Genomic DNA, 14,163 nt, shown 5'->3' with positions numbered 1-14,163 from the left:
CTCCACAGAATGATCAGACCCCATTGTTTTCGTGTATCTAATATAGTATATATACGTGTTTTTACAGACACGAGTGGAGGAATCGCCCATTACTGCACTACCTCCGTACCTGAGGACTCTCTACATACCACAGCGACCCATTCCATGGATGTAGTAGCTTTTTACAGAAATACCGAAAGGTAATATTTTTTCTTAGATATTACATGACTAGATTTTCCTTCATGAATTAAGATCCCGTTTTTAATTGAGCTTTCCCTGTTGTCTTTTTATCACATCTACAGGTTGAATAACCATTATTGGGCTGATATTGCTATTGATAATAAATCCAGTTAGGATATTCCACATTGAACATCCAGGTGATTATTATTAAAAATTTCTCCCAAGAGTTAAATGACAGTTATCAGTGAGAATCTAAAATCTGATCATTGTATCATACATTATAGACGAAACAAAGATTAACGGCAATGAAGAGGGCTATCAATTCCTGAAGAAGGGGACACCCCGAAACGCGTCGAGAAAATATTCATCATTACTTTCTTTGGATATACCATGTGAAAAGCCTATTGTATAGAAAGTGTGATGAGTACCTTGTATGCCCTTGTATTATAATATTGAATGTAACCTCAAAATGAATACATTTATGTTATTATGTTTACAAAGACTGGATGATGAATGAATTGAAATTCATATCTATAACAATTAATTTAAAATTCAATTAAAACCGATGGTCCCCATCATTCTGTTTTATTATAATAGTGTCATGAATTAGCTTCTCTCATTAATTTCTTCTTTTTTCTGAAAGAAACTGAATATTACCATTGTATAGAAATATTGACTGTTTCTACAGTATAAAGGGTGTGCAGGGGACGGGAGAGTTCCACAATCTTGTGGACAATCTGTTGGATTTACTGCTCCCCTTCACCAGCTTGGAGAAATCCCTATGAGTGACAGGTTTAAATCGGGCAAGTGCGCGGGGTGTCATCTTTGCTATCGATCCGTGCTGCGTCCATGGCTTGATGGAGTTATTTACTTTGTTTTGCATGTGGTTTACAATGTAATCGCATAGTTTATGGGTGGGTGTAGGTACTTTGGAGTGCAAGTTCCGATATCTGTCTCTTCAGTGATTTTGGCAATCTCCTTCTGAAGGCAGCTTGCTGTTCTGATGCATTCTGCACAGTGCAGGTTCTTTGCCTGTAGGATTGATGCTTTGCAGTTTTGATATTTTACTGTCTTGTTGATTTTGGTGTTTCCTCCATTCATGCTCCAGTTTCTGTTGTTTGTTTCTTCAGGGTTCGCGTTGAGGGTGTGAACCACCTATCTGCATGTTTTTTCTCTGTTGGGGTGATATGTTTCAGAGGTTTAAGGAGGCCCCCATCTTCCGTAGTCCAGGCGTAAAGCATCTCTGCTCATTCCTCTGTGAGCCGGAGCTTTAGTACTGACATGCTTAGCTTGGTGTCTTCCAATATTTTCCCAAATAACTGTAGGTCAAGGCTTTTCCAGATACTCCTGGCTATGGATGCTTGTTCCTTATGAGTGGGGCGTGTGTGTCTTTGTGGTCATCAGGGTTTCTGTCTGAAGATTCTGTCCAGTGTTGCCTGCCTGACTGTGTTGCACCCTTAACTGTTTGCTTAAGGGGGAAGTTGGTCATGTAGCCTAGGGGCTCAGTGACTTGGTTGAAGTTGAATTTTCTTCTTCAAAAGCTGTATAGACGTAAGAACAAAACGCTATTTTTGTGGCTGAGGATTAGGTGGATGAGGAGCAGTTTGCAATAAGGGATGTCCGTGGGTGGTTCTGATAAACCACTGAGACTTCCCTTTGAAGAGCATGACGTTAATTGGGATGAATTTGTCTGATAGCCAGGTTTCCGTCATGAATATGCCAAGGAGCTCATGGATCTCTGTTCTGTGCTTGGACATGGAGCGAGCATTGATCAGGCTGCAGTTCACTTTATTCTCCAATGGTGAGTGCATTTCTGATCTGGCTAATTCCCTGCTCTTATTTTTTACGAAACCCAGGCGTTTGGGTATCTTAATCTCTTCTCTAGTGTCTCAGGTATCTTGTTGAATTGTTTTAGGAAACGATGTATTGGGTTGACCTACACTTCTAGAATGTGATGGACCCGAGGGATCCTGTATTGTTGACATGTGAGCATGGATTGTTGCAGATTAAAGGCTCTCCCATTCCCACTGTGATAATCCATACATTGCAGGTGTTGCGCTTGCATGCGCAAGCCAGTATGCAGAGTGTGCATAGGCCTTGCAGTGCCTCATGTTATTTCCTAGTGTGCTGCCATGTCCAGGTCTGGTCTCCCTGGGTCCTTGATGCATTGCGTGTGGAGTGTGTCGGTAAATTCATAGGTTGCACAACAAGTAGCGAGTTCTCTGCCTCAGGAATACTGAGGTCTGCTATCCCAGTTGATTCTGTGGGTGGTGTTGTTAGGATGTTTGTAAATGAGAAGGTTCGACTTTGTTTCTAATAATGATGTACTTTGCGTTTGATATGTCCCTTCTTGTCAAGCTGTCTTACCTTGACCGGGCCATTCAGATGCACATTGCATGCCATAAAGTAGACTGGTCTGGTATGTCCATGGGCTCGTGGTCTTGTCCTTGTAACAGGAGAGTGTGCACCACTCCTTGCGAAGGATGGTTGTTGTGTAATTCCAGTATCCCAAGTTAAAAACGAACCAAGGTAGCGGAGTGACAATATATTTCAATTTCCAGTAACACAGCGGTGGCAGGGTCACATTAGAGTATTACATTACAGTGGAACCACCGGAGACCCGGCACAGTAATGCACTAAGATATGGTGGGGCACGTGGGCCAGAGTTACTGTTGTAGACTGGGGTGTGAACACTCAAATCACTGTAGGGCACTGATTACAATAGGACTGCTAGACAGAATACTGGGCCACATTCCGAATTTGATGGTATTTTGACAGTAAATCCACCGAAATACCACCAAAGTCAGTTATTATTGCTGCAATTTAGATCTGTGGGTTTACCACAGAATTACAATTGGTGGTAGGGCCGTATTATTCTCCATTTGTGGAGTCCCCAGGACTACATTGGTAATTTTTGGAGACTTTGCCACCAGCGTTTTTACTGAGTGGTAATTCTGCCGATTATTTGTGGGAAAGTATCCTTCACTTTCCCTCCAGAAATTGGGGGAATTACCACACAGTAATTCTGCCAGTGGTAATTCCACCAAAACTTGAAATTTGGCAGTGCAGAAAAAATGTCAGTAACGTAATTACAGCCACTTTGTCCTGCGCGGAATGAGGCACACTGTAAATCAGTGTGTAATTACAGCGGGACCCTGGGGTTAATCACAGCATAGCAGAGTTTGGCTGATGCTGTACTGAGTGCGGGAGACCAAAATGCTTAATGTAAAAATACCGAAGGTGGAAACACAGAATGGCAGAGGCCAGTTCATGCTGAAATTAAAGTCTGATAGTAGGGAGCCGGATCAAAGACACCAGGGAGCAAAGTCACAGTGGGGCAGCAGGTATAGTGGGACATCAAGGAACAAGTCACAGTGGGGTGATAAATAATGCAGGACACCGGGTTCAAAATCACGGTGAGGTAACAAATAAACATGGCACACCAAAGTGAAAAAAAAGGGGGGGCAACAAATGAATGAGGTGCACCCCTGGAATACAATCCCAATGGGGCAACACGTTGATGTGGAGCACCAAAGAGCAGAACAAAGTAGGGTAGTATTTAATGTGGGACACTAACATTGCGGTGGTGCAGTAAATAAAAGTGCAAGAGCAGGGTACAAAATCATTAGTACATTAAATTAATGACAGGCGCCAATGAGCAAACACACAGCAGTTCACGTGGAATAACACATAGAATAATGGGGGGCGGGCACCTGGCTTGAGGTAATAGGAGCAGAACACAAGGGGGCAACAATTAACGTGGGACACCAAGAAAGAATTTACTTTTTTAAAATCTGTTTAAACTCGTCTAACTCCCTGCATCTCTGGCAAGTACCCTTAATAAATCCCTGCCAGAAATAGTTAAGGGTCCCTGGGGGCGCTCCCACCACAAAGCACTTTGAGGCCATACAAATGGTAACAGGCCCGATATAAATGATGACTGTAATACAATACCATAGGACCATTCATCTGTTCAAGGAGCAGCAATAGTGGCTGAAGAAAGCTAATGTGGGGAATATATAAGGTTATTGAATACTCCGAACAATATGGAGCTCATTTTGCTCCTTTGCGTACATTTCCCTGAGGGGATAGGCTTACGTTTCCAGTTAAGTGCAAACCAGTGCCATGCGCGTCATTTTTGTCACTTGCACAGCAGAATGAGGATGAGAAATGTAAAGAGACGGCGTCTTTACACTTCTCTTTTGCACTCCGCTCTGCAAATAATTGCACTCAATCAGAAAGCACCCAATCGAGAAAAAACTGTAAAACTCAGCCTTAACCATCAAAAATAGTTTTCGCCTGAACTCATCTCTCTCAAGAAAGAAAAAAAGCGTAGTGAAGTTGAATGGCAAAAAAACCAAACAGAGGACCACAAAACAAGCTGGAAGTCACTAGAAAAATCCTACAAAACTAAGATCAACGAGGCGAAAAATAACTATTTCAATAGTCAAATTGAAGCGTCATCCAATTCAGCCAGTAAGCTATTTAACATTCTTAAATCCTTAGAAAAACTTAAGGCGTTGGACCCTGAATTTATTCCCTCACAAACCAAATGCGAAAACACTCAGGCTGCATTTGCAAATAAAATATCCAAAGCCAGAGAACGAATTACATTATCACAGGCCAATAAACCGCAACGCAGCTTACCTGCAGAACAACTAACCGTAATGAACAAGGAGAAGTTTCAATTTCAATCCATCTCTTCAGAAACTATGTTAAAAACGTTAGCAACCATGAAACCATCCTCCTGCGCTGAAAACCTACTCCCTCCCAAGATCATCCTACAACACCCCGAAATTTTTGCGCCACTCTCTACTAGAATTGTCAACACCTCATTTCGGGACCAAGTAGTACCCAACAATATAAATAAGGTTACTGTCACACCCTTGGTTAAAAAACCTACCCTTGATCCTCACAACCCTAACAACCTAAGACCCATCACTAATTGTAATTTTACACTTAAAGTACTAGTCAAAATAGCCACAGCCCAACTCCAAGAATATGTAGAAAGGCATGAGATCTTACACCCTCAACAATCTGGCTTCAGAGCTGCGCACAGCACTGAAAACGCCATGCTGGATTTACAGTCCAAAATGCTGGAAATTATGGATCAGGGAAAGGCTGGTTTACTAATATTGTTAGATCTGAGTGCCGCCTTCGACCTGTTTGACCGCCAGCTCTTGCAACAAGCACTGGAGAAGGCCACAAATTGTTCCAAGGAATCCATAATCCATTAGTAGCCACAGTGATGCAAAGCAGCTGGCCACACAGTGAATGTGTGAAAAGCAACGGAAGTGAACTTTGACCCGCAGGTGATAAAAATACTAAAGTGAAAAGGTTCCGCTGTTTTAAATCAAAGTTGGGTTGTGGTATATCTTTCGAATATTGCCAATTAATCATGACGTATCTGTAAGCTAATTGAATTGGAGTACTAAACACTGTTGTTTTGAGAAGTACTTTTGCCGGCCATAACTCAATGAAAGCCATTCAGATACGTAACTGTGCAGAGAACAAAAGCTTTTATTTTTTCAGCCGCCTTGGAGAATTCTTCATGCCACAGATGACTAAGTAACATAGGAAGACTCAGGGCCTCATTACGAGTTCGGCGGTAACCACGGCGGTAAAACCACCTGGTTACCGCCAGACTTGTATTACCATTCCGCCTCCGTGATTCCCGGAATTACCGGGGCATTACAACCCCGGTTTTCCGGGAATCACGGAGGCGGAATGGTGTAAATCCCCATTCCCATTGAGTCCTATGGGACTCAATGGGAATCGGGATCATGGAAACACCGGCAGCATCTCGTAATGCTGCCGGTGTTTCCTCATCCGCCTGCATGCTCAAGTCAGAATGTGTGGGATGAGGTTTTGCTAGAGACAATAGACTGCATTCTGAGCATTCTTATTGGCTGACTGGTGGTCTATAATGCAATCCATATACCAATTAGGCTTTACAGGCCCAGTCCAAAGGCCATACTCAGTGTTCTAGGCCCTGTAGACCGAGTTCGATTCCTAAGCACAGTAAGGGTATTTAACAACGCTTAAGGGCCCGCTGATAACGCCCTGTGTGGCCTGAGGGCGGAGTCTACAAAGCTAATAGAGCTTGGCTCCCTCTTTAATGAGATGCACGTACTGCCTTTATATGCCTACATAGGAGGGGTTGTTATGCGGCCTAGCAAGGGAGTTAGACATTCTTTGCACACTCTGCTTTTGTATATACATTAACATGGATATGCAGGGGCCTGTTCATAGTATATAAATCGCCTGGGCAGTCATGATTTCGTGGGGATAGCTATGCACAGACCAACACAATGCATGGGTGGTTACAAGGAATAAGCCGGTCAGGTGGCACAGCGAATACAGCGCTCGCTTTGACATCCGTGCAGAGCTTGCCAACGCAGGTTCGAATCCCGGCGGGGCCAAATTCAGCCTTTCATCCTTCTGAGCTCGATAAATGAGCACCACACACCGTGGGTAATAATATGCAGCGCTCAGATACCCGAGGGTTCATAGCACTATATAAGTGCCAATATTATTATTATTAATGCAGGTGCCTTGGCGCTTCCGGTAGCCTTGAAATGGTGTCGTTCTGAGCCACCTGCGGGCTATACACGCAATCTGCGAGCTGTACTGGTTCACATGCCCAATGAGAGCGCAGAATCATCAATATTCTAAGGGTTATAACGCACAATATTCTTGCAGAATGCAATGATATCCAATTTATCAACCGCAGAAGGTGGAAAGGGTGAGTTGGAAAGGAGAGGATTCGAAATTGTGACTGCAGATGTCAGATGTGAGCGCCTAACTCACAGAGCTATCGTCTTGTCTTAAATAATAAAATCGCACCTGACCTAACCTTAAATTCCTAGGCCCATTCCGTCTCTTTCTCAGTCGCGGTTATTTTCAAAACTGACCAATTGATCTCGGCCCCACCAAACACGATCAGAGCTTCAACCCAACCAATTGTGAATCGTTACCGCTTGTTGGGTCCAGTCCTCAGTATGGGAAATACTCGGACTGGATTCACGTTCTTTCTGGAATGAGCTCTGAGTCACCTGCTTACAAGAAGAACCTGGGCTGGATTTCTGCCCCTCGAAGAACGGAGAATGCGGTGCCTAAGTCTAGAAATCATAAGGGCAACTCTGGAGACCAGGTGAGCTAGCTGCTGTGACAGCTGTTTTTCAGGTGCTACATAGAATCTGCCACTGGCAGGTGTGCCCTCTGGAACAGACCGGTTTGAGCCGCCCAACTCCTTTTCTGAAATGGCCAGCAGGAGCACACTATTTTGAGACGCAGTGGGCATGAACACGTTTATGCTGTTGTCGTTCTGTTTCGCTTTTGTTTCCTTTCCTTACATCTCGGTTTTAAATAGCAGCTCTTTGCCACCTGCCTGAAGGTTGCCGCAGCTGACAGACAAGGACTTGCGCAGCCATCAAAGAGCTCGTGGGCTGCAAGCTGCGCTTTTACATCTCTTTATATGCAATTAAAAAGGGTTTATTTTTCACAAAACTTCACCGTGCGCGCGATCTGACGCAAAAGGCACGTCGGCCCGTAGATCATGAAAAATATACACCTTTTTTTAATCCCACATCAGAAATAACTCTAGGTCAGACATTTTTTGAAGGCTGACAATCTCGCATTATCCTCACTGACGCAGTAGGAGGAACACTATAATTGCCGACTATATTGGTTGATGTTTTCAAAGGACGGGCTCTCTTGGTGCACGGGGAGGGTGGGGGGAAGGAGCAAATACATCTTAGTATGGGTTGCAGGGCTTTAAGTGGGCCTAGGCTTGCCCGGACTCAGTCCCAGCATGGTCACTGTAGCACATGTTTGGAATCACACACGTTTAGTGCATTTGAAAATAGTTTATCTGAAAGGAAAGTATAATGCAGAGTATACATTGTTTTATTTCGGCAACATGCTATATTGAAGTCTTGTCATTACAATGATTTAATACAAATAATGAGTGCCTAAGAATCAAGGATGCCCTTAAAAAGATCTGAGGGCTTGGAAGATGCAGTGAGCTACGTTGATTTGATTCCGGTTTTATATTTAAATATTTTTTATTTAATTTGATGTTTGTCTGCTGGTTATATTATATGTAGCACACTTTTCAAAAACGGATTGTATTCCCTTAAAAGCATGTACAAAAAACGCGACCATGCCAGTTAAGCCATGTCTTTAGTTACATAGGCTACAGGCTTTTTAACGTTGCTTAGCTAATCTCAATTCTTAGGCTGCACCAGACACTTTGCAGACCCTCCAACCTCAAATATTGTTTCATCCCGCTTTAGAATACACCCTCAATGTCCTATCCCGTGAAAGCATTTGATTTTACTCTGCGCTTTACGAGGGCATAAAAAGGATGGGGGCCCAAAAAAAAATTAAAAAGCATATACCCTATGATATCAGAGGCATAGCCTAATCAACATTATTTAAGCTTTTGTTAAGTGTTGTGATACCAGCATCTCCAACCTGACAAGCAGTTCTGAGTGTGGAACACCTCTCCCTGCACAGTCTGTATGTCTGACCCTACACATTGGGAGACCTCAGCATAGCTCCACCCTGTAAGCTACTGCTTCCAGGTAGAACAGAATGGCACCAGGTTTAGTTGTCATATATCTCTCATGTCTTATAGGGGTGATTGTTTTAGGATCTTTTTTAGGAGGAATGTCCACGTGCACAGAGATACAAGGTGATTTACCCAGGATCGCCTAATGGGTTAGTGCTGGCGGGAACACATGTTTGGTGATTTGGCAGATTTTCGAGTGTTATTTTCCCACAAGCATTTTTAACTGTTCGAGGTCAAGAAGTGATACAAATGAATTGTGGGTCTGCAAGGGAGGGACGTTTCCTGCGATCCCCAAGGGAGCCTTATAATATGGCCCCACTGCCCTACCCGGGGCCTGTCAGGGCAGTGGCATGTTACACTTCTTTGTTTCTATTGTTGTGCTCTTGCATTAAAAATAGAAATTGTTGCATTGGTCGTTGAGTGTGGGCGAGGGGGACGCAGGTGAAGGGAAGCAGTCGGGGGAGGGGGCAGACGGTGGCAAGGAGGTGCTTTTTGGAGGTGCAAGGAAGCTGGTTTTGAATCCCAAACCTGTCCAGGGCAAATGTTTGTACCTTAACTTTGGCATTCCCATTGTTTTGTTTTTTTTAATCCGGCATTCAATTGTTATTTATTTTTTATTTTTATTTTTTAATCCAGCATTCCCATTGTTTTCGTTTCTTTCAAAAGATTATAATTGTGTTTGGCAAATGGCCTTTTTTTATTCCTGAATGTGTGTGTGTTTTTAGCTGGTTGCATGGAAACCCTACACAATGAAAATGTGTTCATTTATTGGATAATCAGAAATGTCCGTTCCTGTCTCTGTGGTGTGTTTTGTGCATCGGGAGTGCGGCATAGCATCACAATCCTTTCTAGGAGCAGTGTACACATGTAAAAGACGCCTTGGTGACTTCCGTTTTGTGTGGCATATGCGGAAACTATGTCGCACGTTGATTATGGATGTTTTGTTTATTGATTTAGTCCCCTCCCCCCGCCCCTGTTAGGAGGGTGTGACATATCAATTTACCCTTTCCCTCAACATTTGAGGAGTGCATGATATGCCTTTTATAAGCCAACAATCCCCACGTGAATGCAGCATGTTTAGCGCGTGTTTGGGCCACGCCCTCATCATAAGCCCAGATGGTGAACGCCGCTGAAGGCCCCATCTAAGGCGTCAGACAACATCAGCAAACTTTGCTGATTAAGAGATGTCTTCTTTTAAATACTTGCCCCGTTAGCCTATTGAGTTTTCTACCCGATATATGAAATGCCATGATAGTCAAGTTTCTGTGCGCTGGTGGATGGGGAGTATGTGAACTGGAGAGGAGTAAATGTGTGCGTCTAATATTCAGGTATAATAAGCTGTCTTGGGAAAATAGTATCCTTCCCCTGAAAAGAAGACAAAAGGAAAATGAAAAAGGAAATTCATTCTTTCTGTTAAGGCACGGGTGGCCTTAAAGACTCAACTGTGCCTCTCAGTGAAGTCTGGTCGTATGGAGAGGCTCGAGGAAATGCTTGCTAGTTTGTGGAAGGTGCTTATGACACCCTTTGGTTTATTTATAGGCCATTGTGGCGGGTTTGCAGTACCAGCCATCCCTTTAAGCCATTCGAACAACACTTGAGTGTTGTGATAGGTAAGGAATGTTTTTTTTTCCCCTACACATTCAGAGTTGGGTCCAACCATTATATCACCAAGGAGGTGAGCTCTACTAAGGAAGGTATTTTCATTGCAGGCATTCACCATAGTGAATCGCTAAAGCGGGACTAAGCAACATTCAGAGTTGCTTCCTTGGTCTGATGATACAACCAAGCAGACCTTTTCGGGTATACTATTAGCAGCATACTTGATTATCCTTGTGGTATTAAGGATTGAGGCTAGGTTAAAGGAAAGACCGATTAAGCTCATAAATTGATATATATTTTTAATTGTGTACCCACTTATACAGGATTCGGTGGAATAACACAAGGCACAACTAGAGGAAATGTTTCTTTGCCACCTACAAGCAACACATGTTCTACACATTTCTCGCCCCTGAGGAATGTCCCTCTAATACCAGCTATTCTGGACAGAAACTTATGTAAGTCAGGCTGATATAGACATAGTGGAAAACTAGTTGTAGCCAAACCATCACTGTGTAGGATCGAGTTATTGATACTTGATTTTGTATTTGTTTTTGTAGATTGTTGTATTGTATTACAATGATTTGCTTTACGTTTTTAATGTTTTTATATGAACCAGCAGGTGGTTAAACTTGCGCTTTAATGTAATACTAAAATGATTTCAACAAGAAACATCTTTTTTGACCACAATGTTATCTTCCAATATTTGTTTAGAGGTTGATAACTAGAGTACCTGTTTGTTTGTGAGTAAGGGTACATACGTTTTTACAAATAGATAGTGACCTTCCTTTTCTTTATTTTTTGGTCAATTGTATTCGAAGCGTGCTGTGTGTGCGTATTGTGCTTACACATATTCCAAATGTACTGTATTACTTAACTTGTGCAGCAGTCTTAGAATATGTCTTTATAGAGCTTATTCTCATTCCATGCATATTGTTGATTACCTGAATTCCATGCGTATTTTGTATTTCTATAATACTCTGAACATATACTCTGTATGTGCACATTGCCTTCACTTACAAGCCATGCTCACTGTACATCCGTAGAGTGCTTTCTCCCATTCCAAGAGTATGGTACATCCGTGACTAGCGTAGTGACTTGTGCTCAGTGATCCTTTGCTCTGTGTAGTGTGTGTACCTGAATCCTGAGCTGAATGCCTGTTTATTTGATTATTCCCAGTGAATGTGTAGTTGTGTGTGCATCCTTTTTGTACAAATACATGATCTGAGTGATTCTTGTCTGTGTAGGTCGCTTAGGGGGAGTTGCCAGGAGGGTGTGGGCAAAGTGGGCACTCGGCATAGCCGCTGGCTGGCTTGAGGCGCAAAGACCATGCCCAGTGTGAGAAAATCCAGCAAAAGAACTTTGGTTGAAGGGATGTTATGCTTAGGATTATCTTGAAAAAACGTTCAAATTCAGTGGAAAACCTGTGCTGAAGGGGACATGTTGGTTATGTATGCTGTTTATCGAGCAACTAGTCACCATAACACTCAATAACTCTTGCGCACATCTCAAGTCCATCGCGCAGCCACCACAAGACGTCATGTGATATCACCACCACCCTAGTAACGGCCTCCATGAATTTTCCGCTGGCCATTAAGGGACGATCTTGTCTTTTTCTTTTGAAATTTGCTTCTGGTCCAAATATATGCATTCATCCCAACAATCCCTATCACTCACCCTCATATTTTAATTTTCCTACATGCTGTGCATTTTTGTCTCTCCTGACTTTTCCCACTCTTCCACTTTCCAACTCCTCCCCTTGATCCAATTTCCTTTTCGATGCACAGACCATGGTGTGGCTGCCACCCTGGGCTGGGGTCAGAATTCACTACTACACATGCAAGGCTTAGCACTTTAAGACCACTACAGTGGTGATGTGTACAATAGAGAAGGCACATAAAATAACGTAACACAACACTGATTTCCATACAGACCATAGATATGTATTGTTGGTATGGAAAGTAAAGAAGCGATGGACAATAAAGTGTGAACTATAAAGGAAAACGTTACTACATGCACTTTGATAGTAGTCGAGCCACCATTAAATTAAATGAACATTTTGTATTACCCAATTCCCTTTCTAGAGTGAATTCGCACAAAGGATTCGGTGGAATTTGTGAACACTGATAAAAGAGAATACTCATCGCATGACAGAATAGTGAAGCTCTGAGAGTCTTTATCAGTCTATATCGGTCCTGATGAAGGCATTACGCGAAACCTCCTATACGTCGACCAGAGAGTGTACAGACTAATTAAATAGATGTAACTAAAGACTAATTAGATTGATCTGCATGTTTGTGTATACTCTGTGCAAAAGTTTCTTAATTTTCTTTATAATCTGTGGAAAGGTTTTCTTATGCTTAATGGATTAATTGTATGCGGTTTCTAATTCATTTCATATTTATTTTTTGTTTTACAATTTCTCTTCTTTTCCTTCTTTGTGTTGGTTATATTTGAATAAAGGCGAACGCTTGTGTGTAGAAATATATATATTTATTTATTTGATTTCTAAAGCGCACTAAGCTCGGAGGTATAAAGGCGTTGTTGCAAAACCAGTTGCACATACATAGATAGTTAAAGATTCAGGGCATAGTTTTAGCATGCTGCCATGTGCAGTTATGCAAATAGCCACGTTTTCAGAGATCTCCTAAAAACCCAATAAGAGTTTTCAGCTCTCAAGGCTGGGAGGAGCAAGTTCCACTGCTTTGCAGCAAAGGTTGGAAAACGTGCGCCGCCAACTCTGGATCGTTTGTAATTCGGTTTCATCAGTTTCTTGGTGTAGGCTGCTCTGTGGGGTCTGTTGTATTGGTCTCTGATCATTTACTGGGTCAAGTAGGGGGCGCAGAGTTGTACAAACACCTATGTGTGATGGAGGGTGTCTTGAAGATAATTTTTTCTCTGATCGGGAGCCAGTGAAAATTTTTCCTGGCGGCCGAGATGTGCTCCCGTCTTAGGATATTGAGAGCCGCTCGGATAGCATTGTTCTGGATCACGTGTAGCTTTTCGATGTTATGGCAGGAAAGGAAGTGCCAGCGAATAGGGCGTTACAATAGTCAAACCTTGATCCTACGGTTGCCTGCGCAATTGTAAGGCAACTAACTGTCCCTGGCTAGGAAGGTTCTGGCGGCGTTGATCAATTCAGTAGTATGTGCTTAGGAGAAGCCAATCACATTCACTTATTGCATGAATGAAAGGGCAGCGTCTAAGTAGATGCCAAGTGTTTTCACTGATGAAGCGACAGGTATTTGGATGCCATCAATCTTGAAGGGAGAGTATTGGGCATTAAGATTCTTGATTACAGCTGGCGGCCCCACTGGGAGGAGCTCTGTCTTTTCGTCATTCAGACAGAGACGATGGGTGGCCATGCAGGCCTGTATTGTAACATAGACATTGTTTAGTGAGCGAGTGTCTTGCTGGAGGGGGGGATGAGTATTTGTGTGTCATCAGCATAGTTGGTGTAGGATATGCCAATGGAGTCAAATCGATCAAAGAGGGGTCTGGCGAATATGTTGTAAAGGGTGGGGGACACACAAGATCCTCGAGGGACCCCTCCGTGGATATGGGCAGGCGGGGCACAGTTGTTCTCAGCAAAGACTCTCATGGATCTGCCCTCAAGGAAGGATGCCACCCATGTAGTGGCTTCAGGTGGGAAGTGTGCTGTGACGGTGAGGTGTTGGCAGAGGATCTGATCATCGACCAGGTCGAAGGCAGCCTTTGAGGTTGTGTAGGAGGAGTAGGGCAGGATTCCCCTGTCGCTGATCTCATCAAGCTGGTTATTAAGGTTACGGAGGGCAGATTATGTGCCATGGCCAGGCCGGAAGCCAGATTGACGT

General features: G+C 43.1%; 2 long non-coding RNA genes across 4 annotated transcripts in view; both read left to right on the top strand.

Annotated features, from left to right (window-relative positions):
* Window positions 1-14,163, top strand: part of LOC138567069 (uncharacterized) — a 178,765-nt gene that overhangs the window by 44,568 nt on the left and 120,034 nt on the right. For all 3 annotated transcript variants that reach the window (XR_011302094.1, XR_011302096.1, XR_011302095.1), the window contains exon 2: window positions 10,657-10,788. This is a non-coding gene — a long non-coding RNA (uncharacterized lncRNA). The remainder of the gene's footprint in view (window positions 1-10,656; window positions 10,789-14,163) is intronic.
* Window positions 29-544, top strand: LOC138565990 (uncharacterized). The gene is made up of 3 exons (XR_011301761.1): window positions 29-179; window positions 282-356; window positions 444-544. It is a non-coding gene; the product is annotated as an uncharacterized lncRNA (long non-coding RNA).

The sequence above is a fragment of the Ambystoma mexicanum genome, chromosome 2p, assembly GCF_040938575.1.
Source record: "Ambystoma mexicanum isolate Mex_15411 chromosome 2p, UKY_AmexF1_1, whole genome shotgun sequence".
NCBI classification, from domain to species: Eukaryota; Metazoa; Chordata; class Amphibia; order Caudata; family Ambystomatidae; genus Ambystoma; species Ambystoma mexicanum.
The sequence above is the reverse complement of the archived record's forward strand: the minus strand, read 5'-3'. Positions and strand labels throughout refer to the sequence as shown.